This window comes from Miniopterus natalensis, chromosome 19 (assembly GCF_054644295.1).
Source record: "Miniopterus natalensis isolate mMinNat1 chromosome 19, mMinNat1.hap1, whole genome shotgun sequence".
NCBI classification, from domain to species: domain Eukaryota; kingdom Metazoa; phylum Chordata; class Mammalia; order Chiroptera; family Miniopteridae; genus Miniopterus; species Miniopterus natalensis.
In genome coordinates this window covers 3,450,164-3,475,402 of record NC_142099.1, presented here as the reverse complement: position 1 = coordinate 3,475,402, position 25,239 = coordinate 3,450,164, and positions in this window count along the sequence as shown.

The following is a 25,239-nucleotide window of genomic DNA, read 5'->3' as shown; positions in this document are numbered from 1 at the left end:
GAGGTGTTAAAAGAATACGCACGCCACATTGTCGTTTCACCAGTATTTACTCACACTAGTTGGGCCCAAAAAGTCAGGACTGAATGATGCTTAGTCTAGGAGCTTTCAGGTTGTGCAGCATATCAATTTTTTAATGGACTGTAAAAGTGTATAATTTATAATTCTACAGGAGGACTGTCAACAGGATGTGTGGGCAAATAGGGAGTATGAGAACTCGTTCCTAGTCTACTCCTTCCTATGTCCAAGAGGACACACGTGTAGTTTGAGGACAAAACCATGTCATGCCAGTCGGGGAGCTATTCCCGTAAGTTAATTAGAGAACTGAGTTTCCCAGTAGGGGAGACTCTAGTTGATGTGTTCCTGCTCCAACCTGACTTTTCCACCCAGCTGCCACGTGTTCATGTGGCCACAGAGGAATCCCGTCTAAGCTGGTTTTGTTGACATGCTTGTTGCTCACAAATTTAGGAATAATGCATGAGAATCCTAGAGATACCCTCATAGAAACAGAAAAGTAGGCTTTTCTCTCAATTAATGCTCAAAGAAGCAAACACCTTTAACAATCTATGTGAGACAGTGATCTCAGTGTGTGCCTGAGATTCAAGAGGAGAGAAGACCTGGTGTGAAATATGTGAGGAGTCATCTGTTGTAACCCTTCTGAATGGTGGCTCTGGAGTCAGACTCCATAGGTTTATAATAGAAACTCCAGCATTTTGTAGCTGTCTGGCCCTGAACAATGTTAATGGACCTGTCTATGGCCTCAGTTTTCCCATTTCTAAAGTGGGGTAAGCCTTTACCATTGTTAATATGATTGTTATGAGGGCCACATAAAAATTCATATAAATATATGAAACAAAAATGACAATTACTATTCTGAATGTTCTTAAAGATGATCATAATGTTTATATATTAAATGCTAATAATAATAACTAATTTATTGAGGCCTCACTACATTCTAAAATTCTTGCACATATAAGCCATGTAATCCTTACAACTTTCCTTCAGATATATATATATATATACACACACACATATATATAATATGTATATAATATATATATGATAATCTGCTTCTATCAATGAAGACTTAAATAAGCCAGTTAATATATTTTTATGTTTTCTTATAGTTCAAGTGGTAAAAAAAATAACACCTGCCCAGCTTTTGTAAGAAGTTCCATTATAATCAAATGAGACAAAGAGAATAAAATAACATTGATAAACTAGAAGATACTAATGTTAATCAGTTGGCAAATAATCCGTGTAGGTATATAACACTAAACTTGGGAGGGTAGCTGAAAGGTAAATTTCCAGGGAGAATACATTCAAAATCTTTCATTTTCCAAAGGCTATTTCTGATCTACCCTCTAGGCTACTGCTTCATTTCCAGTTTTGTTAACCTTCCTCCTGTCCCTGCATCCCTGGCCTTTCCTGCACAGAAGATTAGAGTTGGATACAACCTTGGAGTCCGTGTGGAGGCGACCAGCAGGCCCCGAATAGCATCGTCTCCCACTTGAGAATCACACCCTCAGTCCCTGTTTTCAGCTACTTGTGAGTGAACACCATCCTGAAGGCCTTGAGGAGCGCTAGAGAAGCTCCGAGGCACTGGCTGGTCCTTAACACACTGGAACTCTCGCAGAAAAACCTCTGTTGGCTACACGTTCCAAAGTTAACTTCAAATTTCTGAAGCTGTTGAAATCCCATGGAAAACGGGAGAAAACCATTTTTAAGTGAAGCACAGCGGAGGCAGGAGGAGGACATGGCTATGCTGTGCTGGGAGTGCAGTGTTTCTCGGAGATCGGGCTGTACCCCCTGTATTTTTCCTTTACACTGTTCATTTCTGCCACTAGTCTGCTTTGTGCCAGAGACTCTGAAAGAGCTAATTAAAGCCGTATTGAATGGTTTGGACCCAAACTAAACAATGATGATTTTTTCAGAATGCTTTTGTGTTTGAGCTTGAAAAGCTTCCAAGAAGAAAGTGTGTCAGCTCATCCACACTCCGTCTGGCCTTCATTCTAACAGGGCAGCCTCCAGCCCACGACAGGGAAATTCAGGGGGTTCAAAATCAGAGACTTAACCTAAAACATAAGATTCATAATTTCTTTAATAATTTCCTAAATCAAAGAAAAACTCAGATTTTTCTAAATTTAAGACAGTTATATCTGCCTCTGACTCATTTAAGAAATTGAAATTGATTCCACTCTGTTAGGAAAAAGCTGAAGATTTATACCCATCAGTTGTAGCACAGTAGATCTCTATACTTATCCAACTGAAGTGAAACGATCAGACGGTTGTTAGTGTCTAGGGGCACAATATGGTAAAATAAGAATATCGCTGTCAGAGATTATTCGTCTTGTCTCCCAAATTAATTCATACCAACCCATTGTTTGGTTCCAGAAACCAAGTAGAAAAATACCTTAATTGTTCATGCAAAATGTCATTATTTTACTTTTCCATTTTATATCAGCCATTTATTCTTTAAGTCTCCCAACTCCATTTATTATTACCCAGTGGCCATCTGCCACTTAACACCTGAGCAGCTGAAGCCATATCCCAATTCATGGCCCACAAGCATTTAGCTGGGGTGGGACAGAGAAGGGTGGGAAGAGGGGTGCCCACCCCACCAGACTGGCGTCCAGTCATGGTCAGCAGCTGCTTTGGGCTCCTAGCTTCCTGCAGCGCACCTGGGGAAACAGTTCTTGCAGTTGAGTGTTTCTTACGACGGGCTCCTCCCCCGCCAACCATCACCTCCAGAATTAGCTTAGATACTTGACGCTCCTCACCTCCCGATTAGTGCTGGCCCACCCTTCATACTTGACGGTGCCTCTTTACTCCCACTTCTCTGGCTTTAACCACGGGGTTGGACAACCTATTGTTTCTGTGAGATTTCCTGACGGCCCCGGCTCGCTTAATCTTACTTAAGAACAGGGAACCTATGCCACGAGCATGCCATGAGTCCCCTGGACTTTCCTGAGCCCTCTTTCCTCTCGGGCACCTGCTGTCCATTAGTCACGCCCGCTGCCAAGTACACAGTAATGGGAAGAAAGTGAGACTTTCAGATTCCTCCTCCCTACCTGAACCTTTCAGCCTGCAGGCCTGCTCAGTCATCTTTGTATCCCAAACACATAGGATAGGCGATGTTCACTGCCGGCAGACTTGTTCAGGAGCTGACGTTTAAGTTTTATCCTGTATGAAAGTGGGTTAGAAGGACACACAGTACAACAGATTTCAATCCTCATGTGCAGTTAACCTGGGGTATTGTAGCTACTTGATGCTAAACTTCAAAAATCTATAAGGATCTTCTCAAATCTGTGAATTACCATTTTCGTGCCCAAAGTCTAACAGACAGGCACCAAATTAGCAAAAATAAATAATCATGGGGCCAAAAATATATTTTAAGCATAATGATAATATAGTTTTAAAAATATTTTCTAAATGTTCTAACACTCCTATTAAAACTACCATATTTTCTCAATTCAGCCAACAGAAAGCAAGAACATTTCAGTACTAGTTTATTGATGTTAAAGCAAAAGCATAGTATTTTATATTTTTCAGTCTTTATCTGCTTAAAGTTTCCATGTCCTGAAAGACAATTTCTAGCCACTGAAAATTTTTAAACCAAAATTTAAAAGCTCTGTGCATTTCATTATTGTCTTATCAGACAAATAGATTCAGCCCTATTTTGCTTACGTGAGCCCCTCTCTGCTCTCAGTTTAGAAGTAACAGACCACCGTAACCTTCCCTAACCTTTACCTCAGCGCACCTTGGTGAGCTCCCTGCCGTCATGCTGGAATTTGTTCTAACAAAAGTAGAGCTGGTTTTAAAAGAGAACTTGAATAGGTGGGTTCCTTGGAATATTTCCTTAATGTGGTAGGAGGAAAGACATGCTTTGAACAGCGGATATCAGTGGCTAAATCAGAACTCCCAGCCATCATTTGTTCTATTTTGATCTGTGTCTTCCTGAAAGTCTGAAATAAAAATGCTAATGTATTTTTAAAGGTTAATAGTTGCCTAAGTGGTCCATAAAATAGAAACTTAAACACAGCAGCTTGCAAAATTTAATGAGAGGGCAAACCCAAGTTCACTGTGTCTTTTAATCTCCTTTAGCCCTGTCGCCTGGAGACCTGTAAGTGTCCGAAGAGGATTATATCAGCTGCAGGATTAGGTGGCAGGGCCCAGAGCAGATTAAATGGTTCAGCCTCTGTGCCCTTGGGGGTTGACGTGGCCGAGTGTATAGGCCTTCCTCAGAGGGCAGGCACATATTCCCCGTGTCTGTGGTGCCATGAGACCAACTAGCAGGTCCTAATGTCCATCTATCATTTTTATATCTGAGGAAAGCCTGCCTCCAGCCGAATGAATGCAGGGAAAACTGAAGTCCACAGAGCCACTTGTCCTTACAGCGATCAGAGCTCTAAATTCCTCAAGAATGGAGACCCCACAGTGAAACCAAGGGCACGCACTTCGGTTGCAGGCTCGATCCCCGGCCCTGGCCCAGGCTCTTGCAGGAGGCAACCAATCCATGTGTCTCTCACATCGATGTCTCTCTCTCTCTCTCTCTCTCTCTCTCTCCTTTCCACTCTCTGAAAAGCAATGAAAAATTATCCTCGGGTGAGGATTAGAAAGAAAAAAAAGTGAAGTCTGTGGATGTGTTTTGTGATGTATTTTCATCAGCATATCCGTAAGGCCCAGCTCGAGCTGGAAGGTAGATGCTCAAAAATATTTCCTGATAGAGAAAATGCAACCTGCACAAAATGGAATTATCCCTCAAGACCAAAAAGAGCAGAAAAGCAAGCCCTCCCCACCTGGGAAGATGGCCAGGGCAACTGCCCTGACAGCCGCGTAGACTGCGGACAGAATGACCCCGCCTCTGAGTTGCTCAGATACAGCGTGGGCCGGGTTTGATGCCCGCACTGGCGTAGACACACAGGTAATCAGAAGGACCTGGTCCTTCCCAGGACACTACATAATTGATAAAACAGGTTTGGGACCGAATTTTCCAGAGGCTGTTTATCTCTTTGTAGAAGCGAGATTGAGATAATTAAACAGAAGGGCTAATAAATAAGCCATCACCCTTAGGTCTCCTCCATAGGCGTCTCACCCAGCCGTGATTCCCTGTAAATTCATGTTGTCTAAGGTACCTGTTTTGTTTTGTTTTTTAAAGAACTCACACAATGAATTATTGAAGCTTTGAGTTATGTTTTCTCAACCTTTTCTTTCTCCTGAATTCATAACAAAACGAGAAAACCTTGCTTCTTAGATTAAAAGCAAACTACCAGACAAAGCAATTCTGTTTTATCTTCCTTTAATTTTCTTTCAGGTTCACAACATAAACAGAATCATTCCTGTGGATGTAGACATGAATTTGATCTTAAAAGCCTTCTTTTTAAGGTCTCGGGCTATAAGCAGTAAGAAGAAGTAGAAATTGTTCATGTAAACCACAAACTAACAAAAAACAACATTATTGAAATTTTAAGATAAATTTAATAATTTGGATAAAAATAGAAAACCTGTAGTGTGTGTCAGTCTCTCCTCTAGAAATGTATAGATAGTAAAACTAAGATATTTTCTAGCCCGGCCAGTGTTGCTCAGTGGTTGAGTGCTGACCCATGTACCAAGAGGTCACCAGTTCAATTCCTAGTCAGGGCACATGCCCAGGGATACAGACTCAGTCCTCAGTAGGGGGTGTGCAGGAGGCAGCTGATTGATGTTTCTATCTCTCTCCCTCTCCCTCCTCTCTCTGAAATCAATAAAACATATTTAAAAAACAAGACAAAAAAAAAGGTAAGATATTTTTTATTATTATCCCCATTATATACTTAGGAAAACTGGGAAGAGAGATTTTAATAACTTTTACTTTGCAGCTATTACATTTACAATTTCAAATTCAATCAGGGAAAATGGAACATGCCTAATAAACTATTGAGTCAATACTGAACAGAAAGTTTGAACATTTAAGCATAATTATACACGTGTATGTATATACACCTGTGTGTGGGCATATATCACACATATTCCATGGATACACATACCACATATATAGGAGAGAGGAGTCGTTCCGAAGAAATATGAAAGCCAGTGTTAAACTGCGTTTTGCGTTTCCCATGACTCTCTTAGTGTGTTTAAGGCACAGAATTCCTCCGGCCGCTCCGCTGTCTTCGTGCATCTGTCGGTGACACTGAATAGCCACCTACGTTAAAGCCCCCGGCTGCAAGCGGATGCGCGCCTCTTAAGTGACCTGTGAGCTCCTCCTCGGCGCTCTAACTGGCAGTTTCTGTAACTTTTTAAGTATTCCTGGGAAATGGGAGGAGAAAGGCGAGGGGACAAGTGCAGGAAAGCAGACGTGCACGCTGTGTGCATTTGCCCGATTTACAGCACAGCGCTGCTCGCGCTCGGTACATCTCTCAGTTTGAACTGCAGAGCCTTTGATGCGTGAACTTTATTTGTAGACTGTCGCATTCATCGGTGATGCTCTATAAATAATAAACGAAAGCAATAATAATGAAATAAAAGTGTGTGAGACTCTATGCCTAAGCTGGTAATAAAAACAACTTTTAAGATTGTTGGAGCCAAGAGGAATATAAGCAGAAGGGTAAAAAACTTTAGAATTTCAAGGAGTAAAACAAAATTGCATGATTAGTTTTTTAGTTGAGCAAACTTTGTATATGGTGAAATGGTGGATCTTCATAATTCGATGAGTCTTAATAGATACACGTACCTGTGTAACCGTAGGGGAGGGGAAAGAACGCTGCTTCTACCCTTGTGACTTCTGTCTGGACTGGTAGCCAAATTAACGTGAGACATATTAACAGGAGAAAATCACCAAATTTAATATGTGCGCATATATTGGGGGGCCGTAGAATATGGGACCCGAAGACAGATCTGGCAGATAAGGCTAACAAGCCATCCTGAGCTAATGAGGGGGGGATTGTGGTTTGGGACTTCAGTTAATGACTATAATAATAATTCAGTGACTAATAACAATATCTGTGCCTGTGTGCGTGTGCATGTGCGTGTGTGAAGACTTAGGCACCTCCCAGTCTCAACTCTACACTCCCTGTTCTTACAAAACAGGGAGTTTTAGTAAACAGAGCTGCCAAGTGGAACATGCATTTTCTTCTATCTTATTGGAATCGGTCGTCGTCTTTTCCTTACCTGGAATTTCTACATGGCCGCTATTTGTCTGTTGATTCCGTCCATTAGTGCAGTGAACACGCAGTATTTTCTCTTGCTGGCACCCGCGGTGTGCTGGGTGCACAGGGGTAGTTTTGTAAGCTGGTGTTTCCCATAATGAAGGCAGCCAGAAGTATCTCTGTATGGCCACCGAGGCACAAAATTAATTAAATTGTTTAAAACAAATGATCTCATTCTCACTGCATTGATTATTTGAGTGATATACACAAACACAAATTGGATTCTGCCCAGTTTTTTTATTATAGTATTCTGTGCACAATATAAAAAAGGGACATCTCACGTTTTATTATGATTTATACTTTTTCTCTTTTTTTGTATCTGTATGAGATGATGGATATTAACAAAACTTATTGTGGTAATCGTTTCACAATATATATGTCAAGTTGATATCCTGTAACCTTAAATTGATGCAGTGCTGTGTGTCAATTATCTCTCAATGAAACTGAACATTGTATATAATTTTATAATTATATATATTAAGTTACAAATTTATAACTTAACTTACAGAATTTACTCAGACAGAACAAATACTGGACTTAAGACAGTGTAAAGCATGCTGGGTAAACCCCATTGATCCAACTTCAGACAAAGCAGAAAACATAAATCGCTTCTGAGAAGAAAAAGACAGAGTCAATAGTTTAGAACATTTTGATTACTTAATGGAATCTTGCTAAACCAAAACCAATATTCTACTGTCATGAGGAATTTAACAAGTGAATCCAAGTGACAAGGAGACTAAATTTTGATTCTATCTGATTTTTAGATTCCATATTTTAAGTGAGATTCGAAGTTTTTTGATATCATCAAAACATCTGAGTCTTACTACTTTTGAAAAGTAACGCAACCAATGACATCGACATAAACCCCTTTTCTCCTCAATGCTAGATTGTAGACCATCTCTGCATTTTCTTACCCTAAGTGACCAAATTTAGCACTGGTCCAGGAAAAAGACATGTGTAAGTGCCCTCCGGAAACCATTATAGTTTTCTCACCAGTTAAATGAATTGTGTGAATTCAATTACTCTACCAGTCACATTTCATAAAAGTCCTATCAACACCCCTCACTCTGTGGCATCTCCACACAGGAGACCTAACATGAAGCCTGTTATCCATTTGCCAGTTATCCTGTAATTATTCTTAAAATTCACGGGAAGAATCTCTAAGTCTCTCCACATATTAAAATTTTGCTCCAAAGCGTGATACTTCGGTTCTGATAAATTATTAGGCAGGCTCCTAGAACTTGGAGGAAAATATCCAAGGGGGTTAACCAAAGTCAGTAAATTAAGTATTACCTATTTAATATCTAAGGGAATCGCAGATTAGCTTCATTCGCTAGAGTTAGGTTAATTTCCCGTGATCATATTTTAAAACGGTGACATTTCTTTTCTGGTTCACATCAGCCCAGTCCAGACAGTCTGATCTATCATAATGGCATTTAACTCGAACGGGTGACGACTGGGTCGGCCCTGAGTTAGAGTGGGGAAGAGGGATCTGGGAGGCGCTCCCAGTTGACAGATGTTGGAATAAAAAAAACCAACTTCTTCCAAAACTGAAATGTGTGGGGAGTGGACCTTTAAATGGAGCAGATTTTATAAATGAGCCTGGCGATCTGGTGGAACACGGAGGGGAGCATCACACCCTTTTTACTTGGCCCTTGTTAGAAGGAAGACAGCAAAGGCCGCCCCCTGTGAGACAGATGGAACACACGTGCCTCTGCGAGCGTGGAGACCTGACGGGGGAGGGAGAAGAGCATGTGTCAGGAATGACATGAGCCTTGACCTTGGCAATGAGGGGAAATTCGATGCTTTGGCTGGGAACCACCCTGGCTCCCGCTTCTTGTCGAACACGCTGGCTTCCGTGGAGGGTGCTGCTCCGTTTCCCGGGGCTCGGTGTCGGTCTCCAGCTGTCGCAGGCCTGGGCTGTCAGGACTCCACCGTCTCAACTGGCAGACTTCTCTGTCTTGGGCAGGATAAGACAGAAGCATTTCTTATTCAGAGGCTGCTCCCTGCGAGAGGGCAGGCGCCCCGGGAAATCTGAGCGCCGTGGCCTCCAGGGGCCTGCCCGCACCCGCTCCCGCTCCCGCACCCGCTCCCGCGCGGCCCCTCCTGCCCCTTGAACATGCATTGGCGGCACTGCGTGTAACCTGCAGCGATCTGGATGTTTTAATACTATTTACACAAACACAAGAACAAGCTGTAAATACTCCATGGGCACCGGTCGTTTTCTGGTAAACTGCATAAAAACCGTGGGGAAAGGTGATAGACAGTGGGTCTCAGAGAAAATTAATGTTAAAAAAAAATCTAAACAACAGAATGAATGAGAATTAAATCCCCACAGCCTGTAACTTCAAAATAGCGCACTCCTTTAAAAACTTTTAACTCGTAGCTTCAGTTATTATTTAATATTTACAGTCCAGAGGGTTTGTCGGAGGAAGTCATGGTGCTTATTTATTTGGGGGAGGAGGGGGACAATTACGTCTGATCTTCTGAAAGGGTGCAAATTGCTTCCAAGGATCCTATCTGTGTTTCCCCCCTATTTTGTCCCGTTTCCTGCCTCACTCCACTCCCTGCTTGCTCCCTAAAAAGACCCCCAGAGCTGCTAGAGACGGAGGGTGTACATGGGTGTGCATGTGTGTTTCCTTTTCCCAGCAGACTCCGTCGCTTAGTATTTATATGCCTCTAAAATTTTATCAAGTGCTTTATAATCTATTCATTGAATATTTTATTACTCCATAAAACCTACAAATATCTCAACTCAGAGAATCCCAATCCCTTCTCTAGCCTGGAAAAATAAATAGCCTCTACACTGAAAAATGTCAGTGACCACAGGGGGGGTGTGACTATTTATTTTTGTGGAGACAGATAAAATCCGCAGAGAAGACAACTCCTTTAATTCTCATTTTCAGGATGCTGTGCAAGTCAATCATAGACTCTCTTTGGTTTATTTATTATCTTTGCTATCAATTTTTATTTTTTTTTTCCACCAAGCTTTCAGGAGGATACTAATTAATGAGCATGTAGCATATCGCAGTCTTAGCCAATGTCTTTCAAGAAACCACTCAAACTTCTTTCCTCATTTGGATAAAGTTTAAAAAGCCTCTAAAGTCAAGACAATAAAAAGCAGTTTGTGGTACAAGGATCATCAGAAGCCCCTATAGCGAAAAAAAAAATGAGTTTGCATCTTATATGCTTTGCTTGGAAGAGAGTAGAAGATAGTCATTTTTAATTAACACACAATTTTAATGGCATAACATACACCACAATCTATGACTTTATAGCTCAAAGTAAATGGAAACCTAACAAACAGCTGCTTAATCTGATCAATGGAAATAACTGTACCAGGTAATTTTCATTTACTACTCATTTATTTCTCCTGAGGGCCCAAGGAAATAGCCGGTGCAGACGCGCCCTGTCTCTAAGGGGCCTGCTGCATGTCCACAGATTTGGTTATTTGAGCCCCTCTCCCTCATTGCGGTTGTCCCCACCAGAACAGTTACTAATTACCTTAGGCTTTTCCCATAGGAATTGTGTTTCCTATTTTATAATTCTTCAGTGCTTTTCTCTGGCAGAGTCTTACATATCCCAGTCTAGCCGCAAAATCTAAATTAAAAACAGCACAGAGAGGTCATGAGGTTATGTCCACTATGATGTTTTCAGATCTCTCCATTGCCCAGCAAGCATCCAGGGAGTTTATTTAGAAAGCATTTGTTTAGTGTTTAGTTTCTGCTCGGAACTAAGGATTCTGTCCATTATCTGTAAGGAACTCACATTGTGAGTGAAGGAAGACAGACTAAGTTTAATAAGGTTTGTGTCAAAATACCATTAGGAATTAAGCCTTACGGGAGCACAGAGAGAGACCAATTTGTTCTTAAGGGGTTTGCGAAGGTTTAAACCAAGTGCTCTATCTTAAAGGGGAAATATCAGTGATTTAATTTAAAGGCATTCATCTTGGAGTGCAGTTCTTTAAAATGCAACTCCTCTCTTTCTGATCACGCATGTGTGTGTATAAACAGAAAATAATGTTGGACAATATTCAAGGCAAAGAATTATTTTTCGTCATGAACTATACACTACAGATTATGTACTTATTGTTATAAAAAGAATGACTTTAGACCGAGGCCTTGGCCACACCCTTCTGTGCTCTTAGATAAACGATGGAGGAGTCCGTTCTTATCCAGTAAATGGGACCATGGGACTTACTTAATAATGCAAAAGAATTCTGGAAACATGACACGGTAACTACTTCACTTACGTGTCCCTGAACCTACCACAAATACGTTTGTTCATACCCATCACCAAAAAAGCAACACGAATGAGCCAGAGGTCCTCCACCCACGTGTTCATCCAGGGGTCCTCCGCTCCAACAGACAGAAGTTCTGGCTCAAAAAATACCGAACTCTGGACCAGCCTAAATGTAACAATAGGCGTATTGCTCAGCTCGCTACTCGTGGTCACCACGGATGCCCATTGCCTTTGATTTGTATAAATCTAATCTATGGACTTGAGAAATCAAAATCGCAGTGAAATGGAATCTTCAGGTAGAAGAGCAGGAAAGCGGAGCAGGAGACAGTCCCAGTGCCATCGCACAGAATGATCTGTTTTCACTTTTGCTGTGATGGTCCCCTCTTTTTCCTCCCGAAGTGTCACTTTCTAACTGGGGAAGCAGCCTATTCCCTAATATTTAATACCCCTCTAAGTTATTTCTTATTAGAAATTACGTTCCTAAAACCGACATCTTCCTAATAGCGGCATGGTTTTCCCTGCATTTTATGTCATTAAAAATTATGCATGCCTCCACAACGGCGCATCCCAGTTGAGTCATATCAATGTAAATAAAAATGCAAAGAGGCAAAGTCGATAATATTACCCAAAAATTGGCGTTGAGGGTGTAATACGGAGATCCATGCTGCACAGATGTTCGGCAGAAATGAGCTCTGCACCTCGGCGGAGTAGGGCATTACCTGTTTTATTGCTCTGCCGGAGCTCGGCGGGCAGGGAGGGAGAAGGTGACCTTGAGCGCAGCGCAGGAGGGCGCGCTGCCTCAGAATGGAGAGGCCGCCGCGCCGGGAAGTGTGTTCAGGCGGTCGGGAAAAGACGCAGAATAGAAAAGTAGAAAGTTTAAAAAATGAGACTAACAAACACAGCAATATCCAGTGTTTAGATCTGGGGTGGCAGCTGGGGGTGCATAAATTCAGTCAAGATGAAAGAAGTGCAAGATAAAATATTTCAGTTACTTGGTGAGACCGGGGATTCAAAGAACATACCACTTCCCACAAACTCTGCTGTTACCCACCACGTGGCTTTTGTCCATTTTGTCTGGGAGGGTCACTCAGAGGTACTTGATTTTGTGAAATTTGTGGCCAACTTGCTTTCTTCCTTAGTATGTCTGTTTATCTATATATCACCTACCTACCTATCTGTCTGTCTATGTTTAAAGTTTATATCTTCCAATTCCTAATGCTTTGAAAATAATAGAAAGGATAGTCACCAATTAACTTCATAAGGTAAAAAGTTAATTTTTAATAAAATTTGAGCAAAATTATCTCTCTCTCTCTCTGTCTCTCTGTCTGTCTCTGTCTCTCTCCATCTCTCTGTCTCTCTGTCTCTCTCTGTCTCTGTCTCTCTGTCTTTCTCTCTCTGTCTCTCTCCATCTCTCTGTCTCTCTGTCTCTCTCTGTCTCTGTCTCTCTGTCTCTCTCTCTGTCTCTCTCCATCTCTCTGCCTCTCTGTCTCTATCTCTCTCCATCTCTCTGTCTCTCTCCGTCTCTCTGTCTCTCTGTCTCTCTCTGTCTCTGTCTCTCTTTCTCTGTCTCTCTCCATCTCTCTGCCTCTCTGTCTCTATCTCTCTCCATCTCTCTGTCTCTCTCCATCTCTGTCTCTCTGTCTCTCTCCATCTCTGTCTCTCTGTCTCTCTCTCTGCCTCTCTCTGTCTCTCTGCCTCTCTGTCTGTCTCTGTCTCTCTCTGTCTCTCTGTCTCTCTCCGTCTCTGTCTCTCTGTCTTTCTCTGTCTCTCTCCATCTCTCTGCCTCTCTGTCTCTCTCTCTGTCTCTCTGTCTCTCTCTTTGCCTCTCTCCATCTCTCTGCCTCTCTGTCTCTCTCTCTCTCCATCTCTCTGCCTCTCTCTGTCTCTCTACCTCTCTGTCTCTCTCTCTCCATCTCTCTGTCTCTCTCTCTGCCTCTCTCTGTCTCTCTGCCTCTCTGTCTCTCTCTCTCTCCGTCTCTCTGCCTCTCTCTGTCTCTCTGCCTCTCCCTGTCTCTCTCACACTCACACACACAGCCTCTGGTGTTTCCCTAGATCAAGGAGAGTGACCTTCCTCATCTCCCTCCTTGACGCCACCTTGAGCACCCGAGGGAATGGTAGCATTAGTTGGGTCCTAAAGAGAAGTATTTCCTTCGGCCTGGCACCCTCGGTCCCCGCTGCGGGCGCTGTCACCAGCGGCGGCCTCCCGGAGTTGTGCGCGGCAGCACAGACGTACCCGTGTCTCCTCCAGCAAAACCAAACCTCTTCCCCCAAGCGTGCGTCTCAGCAAGCATAGCTCTTCAGGGACGTCTCCACACGCTTCGTACGTGTTTTTACACCGGTGAATGCAAATGCCGAGGGAATTCCCGTCACCAGAAGGCGAGAGCGCTGTCACCAGGGCGAGCCCAGCGCCACCCTCTTCCGAGCCCGCCTGGCCGCTGGCTCCCCTCAGACGGCGGGGAAAGGCCTCTGCCCGGCGCCCGGCCGCCTGCCCTCGGCCTCACGGTGAGCTCCCTGTCATCATGTCAGGAGAAACCACCTCGGCGTGTTCGCTGAAGCAGACATCAGTTGGCCTACCCCAGGCTTCCGAAGGCTCGGGGAGGGCAGGGGAGGGGAGGGGAGGGGGGCCGAGACTGGCCTTGGGGTGGTGAGCGCGGCACAGTGCACGGTGATGCTGTTCCTTCTCCTTCCGCTTTGGACCGAGGAAGCAAAGCAGGGACTGGATTTATTCTCCCACCAAAAACAGGGGCAAAATACGTGAAACACTGATTCTCAACCTCAAGCTCCAAGCAGTGATTTGAGGGAAACAATCTAGGTGAGGCCTGTTCCTGCCGCAGCCTTGAGAGAGCTCCCAGGCACGGCACAGGGAGGTTAACCCATTTAGAGCCCGGTGAACTCCTTGAATTAAGAAGATGGAGCCGAGTGGAGCTGAGGGTCTGAGGAGGCCCAGACAGAGTTGGCCAAAGTTATCATCACGGAGTAGCAGAGAGAGGAGAGCTGCAGAGGAGGACAGCTCCGGAGATCCACCGAGAGCCCCATTTGAGTGTTTGGCGGGGCTAGTCCATTCAGACAGGTGAGAGTGACACCCACGGCTCGGGAACACGCCACTACCCATCCAACAAAAAATTAATAAATTGCATTCTATTAAAATCAAGCCACGGACTTGGAGAAGGTATTGACAGTACTTATACCTAACAGAAGATTCGTGTCCAAGATAATATTAAAAACCACAATGAATCAATAGGAAAATCTCAGACAACTTAATTTAAAAGTAGATGAAATATTTGAACAGGCACTTCACAAAAGGAGTAATCAAACCGCAAACAAAGGTGTGGAAAACTTAAAATAATCTATCGGAGTCATGCAAGTTAGAACAACAATGAGAAAAAAACTAAAAATCCAACAGGGTGTCTAAAAACCAGGATGACTGACAATATCAAGTGCTGACCAGACTGCGGGGCTGGTGGAAGTCATATGTTACTTGTTGGAGTGTAAGTTGGTACAGTAACTTTAAAAAAAAATCTTTGGCAATATCCACTGAAGCTCCGCATATGCCTACCTTATGGCCCAGCAGTCTGGCTCTTAAGTATATTCCCACCACAGTTGAATAGGAATTCCAGTTTTCTAGATGATTAGCATTCCATAAAACACTAACTTCCTGGAGATATTTTTTCCCATAAGAGAAAAAAAACTAATATTTACTTAGCGCCTACTGTGTGTGTACACACTGCTGTGTTAAATGCACTACCTTGTTGAAATCATAAATTGAAAGAAAATAACATTAGGTTTTTCTCACAGTAGGATGTCTTTTATTTGTAATTTGTGTTAGCCAGTGGGAGTTTGATGTATCTTAATAATGTGGAATTTATTTACATATCATAGTTGAAAATCACTGTTATACAAGTAAGCAGTTCCAAGATTCTCCACAATTCCTCATAGATATGTTTTAACTTTTTCACTCTTCGATATAGTTTGGGTATATTTGCAACATTATCTGACAGGTTTTATTTTTATAGTCACACTGGGTTTTGTCACCAATTGTGTTCATGTACATCCGCATTATAATTCCAATCATGCTTATCCTTCAGTGTAAGGAGATGAGAAGTCAGACGGACGAGGTAAGGATTGCACCAAGGTCACCGTGTTTGTGCCTGCCTGGGTTGTAGAATGCCTTCTTTTTCAGCACTTGCCACTTTGCTTTTCAATCACTGGAAACCACATTTTCTGCTCTGTCACTGGCCTCCACAGTAATCTCCATCTTCTATTTGCATAGTTTGTTCTCTTGATGTGCCTTTGCATAAAAAATACAACTCCTCAAATCAGGCAGAAATTAAATCCAGGCTTTGGAAATAACATCTGTGACTACACATTCAAAAGGCTTTATTAGACACTTAAAAACATGCTTTCTTTCACAAGGAAGCAACTAAACCTGGAGAATTCAGTCATTTTGTGAGCATCTCTACATTATTTTAAACTGATAGAAAGCCTTATTTTTAGGTAACAGAAAATTTATAAAAAAGTGTGTAAACTGAATCTATTTTCCAGAATGCTCTATAAAACTGAGATGGCAATAATCATGGTTTTGTCCTAAGAGAGACAGTATCATTTAAACAAGTTCAAATACAGCATTATTTAGTAAGTCTATATATTGTTTTGTTTTTAAAAAATCAACATGTACAGAATTAATGCCCTAATTAAATCCAGATCTGTTTAATCTGTACATATTTTATGAATCATTTCATGTGCATACTCTGTAATATGCACATACATACTCTTGGTGAAAACCCCCCATGCATTTACATGTGTCGTGTGTGTGTCGTGCACATTGTACACGTTTGGCATGAGTGCCAGTGAGGAAGTGTACACACAACCGCAAGTGGAGAATGACTCCGGCTGCCCCACCATCAGAAGCTGCAGACAAGGGTGGCCCTTGACCGCCTACTGAATTTGTTCAAGCCCTAATTGAAAGGAGCTGGGTCTCTGTAACTAAGCAAACAGCCAAGAAATGAATTTGACTTAGTGTCGTGTTTGCACTTTCCCCTTCTGGCCGTAGTGAAGGGCAGAATTAGAAAGTAGAGTGAAGTTTCTAAAAAGGTGATTAAGTGGAAGAGGACTCTGGGTCTGCCCCCTCCTCCGTGCGGCCTTTGGGAAGTGCCCTTATCTCGCAGCAACCCCAGGCCTCACCCTCTGCCCCAGGAGTGGGCAGAAGACACGGAATTCTCCAGCCTAAGAAGGCGGCCTCAGACCCGGCCATCGACTCAGAGAGGTATGCGGTCTAAGTAGGAATACTAAAGGATGTTTTAAGACTTTCTCCGGAGCTGTAATAAAACACAATAGCGACCCCCCTCCTTTTTCCTGAAGTTATTTGTAATTTTTTTGTTTTGTCTAACCTGGTATTTTATGTCAGTTGAGCCCTCCTAATAGAAGGTTCCAAGACAGAACTAGACTTGCATGGTTATTGCAGAAATGATTTCGAGGGTAAGGGGAAAGCCAGCAGGGAAAGCAGGGAGCGACTCAGACCATGATGCACGCCTGATCCAGTGAAAAGAGCATCTGTTGATTTTGTTCCATTTGCCAAATAATTAATTTGTTATTCCTTTCTCATTATGAAATAAATACAACCATATTGTGGAAAAATTAAAATGCAGAGAAAAGTATGGAAAATAAAATTAAAATATTTTATACTAATGCTATATAGCAATATGTAAATACTCTATTTCCACATTTGTTTAAATCTTACATATAGATTTCTAACATTTGCGTTGACGTACTTTATAATATTATTACATTTACATAGTATATGTTATACCGTCATAAGAAAGTCAACTCAAATATATCAAAGTTTGGCCACACTCAAGATACGTTGCCAGTGAAGACAGGGGCTGCTTGTCTGTATCATACAAAACACATAAATTGATGACAAAATCTTGAATTATCTCCTAATTCGTGACATTCAACTTTCAAATCTTGTACAAAATTTAAATAGAGAAAAATTAAACTTTTTGAATGTTTAAAAATAAAAGACTTCTTTGAACACTTCGTATTTTTAAGGAAAGACTTACTATGATTTCAGATATTTAAAAGTAAATGTTTAAAGTGTTTTGACTTTGTACTCAATTGGTAAAGACTGTTATTTTCCAAGTACTAGTGAAAGACAATGGAAGTGCTTGACTCTAATTAATTATCACCCAAATAAGATTTCTTTACAGAAACACAAATGTCAGATGTTTAAAGAGGCTGATAATCCCTCACAAAGCAAATATTAATTTATGGAAAGTCATTAAAGTTATTTTCTCAGGAGTGATTGTAGATTTTCTTCTTTTATGCTACATTGATAATTGTTTTTGAATAAACATTTGTTATTCAGTGTAGACATACTTACTTTATATATAAATATCACTCAAATTTACTCTGTACAATGTGCCTTTTCTAACTGTATAAATATCTGAGAAGCTCCCTATGACTTCCAAGCAGAGTTGAAGTTCTAATTTTTTTGGCCATTGGGCTCTGCTATGCTGAGTATGTCACCAAATATCAAAGTAAAGAGGCTGCCCAGTGTTCACAGCTTTGAACAAGTGGCTCGATACTGCTCTTAAGCGTATTATATGGAAGCCTAAGGACCTGGAGGAAGAGGAATGTAGATGGGAATTTTCAAACATTTTAAAAATATTCATGGGGCATGGTAACGGCATCATTATAGTCTTCCTGTTATACCCCTTTGCAAAGGAACTTTGAGGTCCTCCCACCACTAGGTCGGGTCCCCTTTGCTGAGCCCTGAGCTGAGCTGCCGCGGACTTCCCTTGGCCAGGAGAACACAGCAGACTGGATGGTGCGGCATTTCTGAGCCTGAGTGTCAAGAGGCTTTGTGGGATTTCACGCTCTTCGAACTCAGCATTTGCCAGGAGAACAAACCCAAGCTAACCTTTTGGAAGATCCGAGGTTTTGTGCAGCAGGGTCCGGTTGGCCCCGTTTCCCAGCCAAGGCCTCTAATCAGCACAGCTGCCCGCAGGTGCCCAGGCCGCCCCCTGACCACTAGCCGAGCCCCCTCTGCTGGGCCGCACTGCGCAGCCAGCTGTAGACTTGTGAGCTCAGTAGGCGCTGCTTGCTTCAGGCATTTAAAGAAACGCTTGTTTGTTACACAACCGTGTCTGATTACAAGTATTTCATATGAAATTACTTATGTTAAAAAAATGTTAAGTAGAACCCAATTTTTAATTATTTTTATAATGGTGATTTCTCCTTGGAAGCACATTTTTAATGTTCAGTAAATATTTTCCTGTGATAATAGAGGTTCAGTGATAATTTTTTATTGTATATGATTAGTTTCCACGGTATTCTAAAGCCAACACTACTTGTCTATTGCATGATAATATAGCCAAGTTTTACTTTTATTTCTCCCCTCCGGTAGAAAATGTATTGTTTACCAAACATTGAAGACCTTGTTGGGAAAGAGAACAGCCAGCTAGTTTCAAGTTACATAATAACTGGAAATTATAGCAAACCCAAGCACAGGGTGACTTCTAGGTTCCCCCAATCAGTGATTCTCAATGGCGGGAGTGGTGATTCCCCACCCTCGTCTGAAGGGACATTGTCAAGTTTTCTCAGACCATTCAAGAGGCAATTCCAGTCATCCAGGTCAGAGGTGATGGTGGTTTGGACAAGCACAGTATCAGCAGCATTAGTGGGAAATGATCAGTTATAATTTTAATGTAGAGCCAACAGGATTTCCTGTCATGTGAGATGGAAGGTTAGAGAAATACAGTAATTAAGAATGACTTCAAGGCCACAAAATCAAAGAAAATATAAGGTAACCTTTGAAACATAATAAACCAAATTTCATGCAACAATACAGACACATGTGTTTGTTTTCTAGTACATATTTATGTCACAGCCACAGGCAGTAGTCTAGCAGAGTAAATGCAGATAGAAGCTGAGCAGTTGTAGAATTTACCTAACTAATAAAGAGGAGACAGCTAGTTTTAAGAAAAATAAAATAGGAATGAACTTTGCATTGTTTCATATAGTGTATTAATGTTTCCCTTAGTTTATGTTCTTGTATTTGGCATTTCTCTGTATCTATAGAAGCATCAAGTTATACATGATTGAGAGTGAATTTTATGGTTAAAAACATACTGAAAAACCATATTCACCATACTAAGTTCATTTAGAAATGTAGAGATTTCGATGTCTTTATAAATGACTATATTTGACCAGTATTCTGCTATGATATGCTAAGACAATATTACTAATATAACTATCACTTACTGAGTACCTCAATAGGCTAGGCTCTTTAGTAGGTAAACATATTATCTAATTAATGTGGGAAGTTAAAAATTGTACATGATTAAAATGACAATCATAAATTGAATTGTGATGGCTTTAAGTGTATGTTATCAAAGTCTTGTGAACTATCAAGATCCAAAGTGGCATGTTAGTAAAATTACTAAGTAAGTCCTTTCTACAGCAGCTATCTCAGGAACAAACCCCAACAATACACGTCTCCGTAGGTAGGTGCTCTGAAGCAACTATGAAGCATTTTTTGGGGATAGACACTGAGAAGGCAGTGCCACTGTGGAAGACAAAGTTTTCCATGGTCTCTCCCCTAACATTTGCACGTATGTATGATGATTATTACACCCTCAGACTTCGCACAGTGGGAACTGTCGTCCTCCTTGAGCAGTTGAGAAAGAGTGTGTTTAGTGTTAAAGGAAACTTTCAGCTCAGCTTTAACCCTATAGGGACAGAAATGGCTCCCATGAAGTTGGGAAGGTGCGCGTCACACATGAGAGACCCGCCTCTGTCCTTCATGTATCGTCACCACTTTCTCAGGGCCCCCTATCTGATGACTTAGCCCATCCCCTGCCTCTTTCCATCCCGCTTCCCGGCCCTGGTTTTCCCCTTAGCGCTCGTCACCTTCTGACAGTGCTGGTTTACTTCGTCTGTTCACTCTCCCCAGTCGTTAGCATTAAGCTCTATAAGAAAAGGTGCTTTGTGTGTTTATTTTTTAATCTCCCTAGGACTGTGCCTGGCACATCATAATCGCTTAAACTGACTGTTTACTGTCTCATTCCCCTACTAACACGCAGTGTTCACTCTCCCTTTCCCTGTCCCCCCCTCTTTCTCCCTCTCTCTTCCTCCCCCCTTTTCATAATAGGCAGTTGATAATTAGTAATTGCATTTAAAAAGGCTATAAAAGGATTCTGTCCGTTAAATCTGTTTGAACACATGAGATGAACATAAATGCACAACCACAGACACGTAAATGCATGGATTTGTTTCCAGAGACTTGGCCACCTCCCGCGCCGTCCACGGGCCCTGCCGCTGACCCCTCCTCTTTCTGAAGACTGAGCTGCTACCTCAGGCTCGGTTTTCTCATGTTCTTTTATTCGGGGCTTCCCTTCCACCACCAACACGGATTCTACTCTTGCCTTCCTGCCGCATCCTCTCGGTCTCCCTTTCAGGTGCCTTCAGCCGTGTGAGGATGGACATCATACTTCCTTTAGGCCGTGTTTTCTCTTCAAGTCACTAACCCTTAAAACAATGTTCTGCCCAGGGCCCTCCTCCGACGCTCACTCGGCCTCTTTCCAACTGCCAAGTATTTCAACTTGAATTTGTCAAGGCTGCTTCAAAATTAAACACACACCTATAATCACAGCACCCACAATAAAAACAAACAAAAACAACTCTGACTCCCCTCCAGTGTTCACAGTCTCAGTAAATACAATCCATGTTGGCAAGAAAAGGAGAAACTACCAATCTTTCCGTTTTAATTGTACCTCCTAATGGTGTACCAAGTCTGTCTGTCTCTCACACTTCTTTTCAACATAACATTTTTGGAATTTGTTATTGTGTGACCTCCAGCCTGGACTGGCCACATCCCCTCCTCCTCTCTCCAAATTGCTTGTCCCTCTGCAACCAGAGTCTTACCTTTTTTTTTCCCAATAAAGGCCAAAATATTTAGCACGGCCCACAAGGCCTTGCATGATTAGGGCCCCACCCTGAGGAGATCGTAAAACGTGGGCACCAAAATAATTTTTCAAATGTTGTTATATTTCTTCCAAAAAGAACTCAAAGTTTGCTCATCTTATATTTATGGATTGGTAGATTTTGTAATTACATTTGAGGTCGAGTATCGAAATATTTCCAACCCCTTGGCTCTCTAAAGACATTAACCGGGGTCTGCGTCCCACTTCCCTTTCCCTCCCCCTCCCTGTCTGGCTCAGTCCCCCCTGCAGAGCCGAGGCCTCGGCCTGGCCTCTGCTTCTCACTGCTCAAACCCTTTCTCTTTTCTCCCCCCTTCAGTTAGTAGCTTGTGACTGATGCCGATCATCAGCTCTTGGCAAGAGTTACTGCCGTAGGTCCCCTTCTCCCGATTTCCCAACACCGATTCCAGTCCCCCTCTTCAGTACGCTGGTGACACACAGCATATGTGAGTGTGTAATTGTAATTATTTGTTTATAATTTTGCTGATCTCCATGTCCCCAATCAGATCATAAACTCCATGCAATCCTGTCAGTTGGCACCCCAAATTTTTGCACAAATGAATGACCCTTATGGTAGAGAAATAATGGACTCGATCTATATTTGTCCAGTTGTAGATTCTTTTCAAACCTGAGGTTAACTGTTGAGATAATTGAACCTTCCTTTGTCCTCTGTCAGTGTGTCAGCGCCGCACAGCTCTGGCTCCTTGCGCACAGCTGAATTCTCCGGGGCACCATTCCCTCCTCTGCCAGCTGAAATGCGGAGTCTATGACCTTCTCTTCCCCCCAGTGAGTTGGACGTCTACTTAGTCATTTATGGTTATTTAAGTGTCAGATTATATTATTTTCTACATTTGCCCCTTAGGACGTGCAAAGATACCCCAGGACCCCATTTGTGAAGGAATAGCAGCAGTATCTGCAAGAGCACAGGGACACATGTGGCAAGCACATTATAAAACCTCATTTCTGCCATTCCTACTACAAATCAGTTTCTGCTACAAAAAAAAAAGGACCTCTAAAACCAGATTTCAGTCTTAGCAAGTGTATATTTTTTATTGAAACAAAATAGGCAGCTTATTTTAAAAATAGAGAGAAAACTAATATGTATGTGACCCGGTGATATACAGGGGAGGAGAAAAGTAGGTTTATACTTGTGAGTACTCGAAACACAGAGTGTAGTCTTGTGTTATCATTCATTAATTATCATATCACTTTCTATACCAACAACTGTAAACCTATTTTTGCCCTATTGTACTATTACATAAGCATCAATGAAATGTATCATAGCATATTAAAAAACATATAAAACAATAGAAAATATAATGAATCTAATAAAAATATATTCATAAATCTTAGCACTTTTTTTTCCAATTATCCAGATGGCTTAAATTACTTCGAACATTAAACAAATAAAATCGATAATATACACAAGACACTCAGCTAGATTTGTTTCTTATTATTGCAGAAATATCTAACAACATGTCATTGTAATATGGTAATTCCTGAAATAAACAAAGGCAAGTTATGTGCAGTCAGTATTACAAGGATTAATTGTTAAGAATTTCTCTTTATAGGGATCATCTTTAGGAAATGTTCTTTGTGAAAATAGGTAGAGGCTACAGTAGTTTCCCAGGAGACTGACAGGACCTCAGAGGGAGCCCTCCAACCACTTAGTCTTCCCTCACTGTGTTAGAGGTGAAGAAGGGAGACCCTGAGAGGTTGAGAGAGGCCCCAGTCTCGGGTCAGCAGGTTCTGCGGCTGCCGAGGGGATTGGTGGGCATGGGGAAAACAGAAATGAGAGCCAGCACTGCCTGACCCACTGTACTTGTGGTTTTATAATTCAGAACAGCAGAGAAAGGGAAAACCAGCCAGAACTGATGTATCACTGCAGTTAAGTATGGTATTACTTCCAAATGAAAAGGCAAATAATAAAAATAATAAATAATATTTTTTTAAAGATACTTTCATTGTGTGTATTTACTAATATAGTTTCAGTTACACTTAAGTTTGAATAAAAAGACAACTCTGTTATTCGCAAATTTACAGAACTGCTTTATATGCTAGTGAATAATTACTTCATATAAAGAAAGTAATTACTAATAACCATCTGTTGTATTTTTTTAAAGAAATATTTATTGAATCCATGCTAAGGGCCACTCTGAGAAAAAAATTATAAGTATGGCTTTGTGATATGGGCAAGACCTAGATTACTATCCCAAATTTTCCAGGAGAAATGAGGCTCCCAAAAATTAATCTGGCAAAGGTCACACACATAAATAATAGAGAAGCATGGAATGTCTTAAGTGATCACCATGTGCTTTGTATTACACAATACTTCATCATCAAAATGTAAAACATATTCTACCAGAATTGTTGGAGGAGAGAAATGTAGTAGGCAGACTCTAAATGACCCCCAGTAATCCCTTCTGCTTGATATTATCCCCTTCTGTTATCCCCTCCCCCTTGAGTGTGAGATAGATGTATTGACTCTCTTATATTGACTAGCATCCAGCAGAAGTACTGGGATAGCACCTCAGAGAATTAGGTCATAAAAAGACTGTGGCTTCCATTTGGGTGCCCATTCCCCACTCACCCTTCAGCCCATTCACTCAGAAGAGCAAGCTGCTTTGTTGTGAGATCCTCTGTGGAAGTTAATGTGACAGGGGTTCCTGAGACTCTGGCCAACTGTCAGTGAGCAACTAAGGTTTGGAGTTCTCCAGCCTGAGGTTCTCACCACGGGATTGATGCTCCCAAGGCGCTGAATCCTGCTAACATCCACATGACATAGGCGTAGGAAGCAGATTGTCCCCTGGTAGAACTTCAGAACGAGCAGAACTGACAGCTTGATTGACACCTGCTGAAAGACCCTGAGCCAGAGGCCTCCTGTTAAGTCACACCCACATTCCTGACTGGAGAAACTGAGATAATACTTGTTATTTTAAGTCATCATGTTTTAATTAATTATGCAGCAAACTAACATAAGAAATTAATGTGATTCCATGTAAACATTAAAATGAGTGGATGAGCATTTATAAACTACTAAATATTTTCATTATTACCATAACATTATCAAGAAGAATATACCTATCTTCTTCTGTTTTTAAAAATTATCAAAAGTGAGACATTGCTATGATATTTACAGATGTCAGAGGTTATCAATTTTATATACCTCCTCGGTAACAGTCACAAAGTCTGAAAGGGCAAGTATGAAGAGGTTTAAGTCTTTCAACATTCAAAAAACATAAATTTTTTGTTCTTTCTAATAAAGACTTTGTTTCATAGCCTGATAGCAATGCGTTACTTACCAAACAAAGCCTCTGACCTCCTCCTTTCTCACAACCCAGGTGAGAAAAAAGCAGAGCTGGCAGGAATAAGGTGGGGGCAGGGCCTCCAGCCCCACTCATGCAGCGGTGCCCATGGGGTTCCCTTTCAGATACGCGGTGTGCAGGAGGGTCAGAGACGCCCACCTGCTAAGGAAGCCTTGGGTAGTGACCCAGGGGCAGTGTCTGCTTCAGGCCAGATTCCTTGGGGGTGAGCAAACCCTGGGGACAAGCTGTCCTGGGGACAAGCTGTCCTGGGGACAAGAGCCCATTCTTGCCTAGTGCCCAGTGCCCAGCATAAGGTTGGGTCCCAGCTGTAAATATTTCACTGAAACAATGACCTCTGACAATATCCCAGGGGAGGTAAACATCTGTGCCGGTTGGCGGGGTTCAGACATTCAAAGCCATGGTCAGGAGCGGTGCTTACAGCAGTGGCCGAGCTTAGTAAGTAGCGTTGACGACCCACGGAAGGATAATAAAAAAACCCAAGTGTTAGAGACAGAGAAGGGTAAGAGA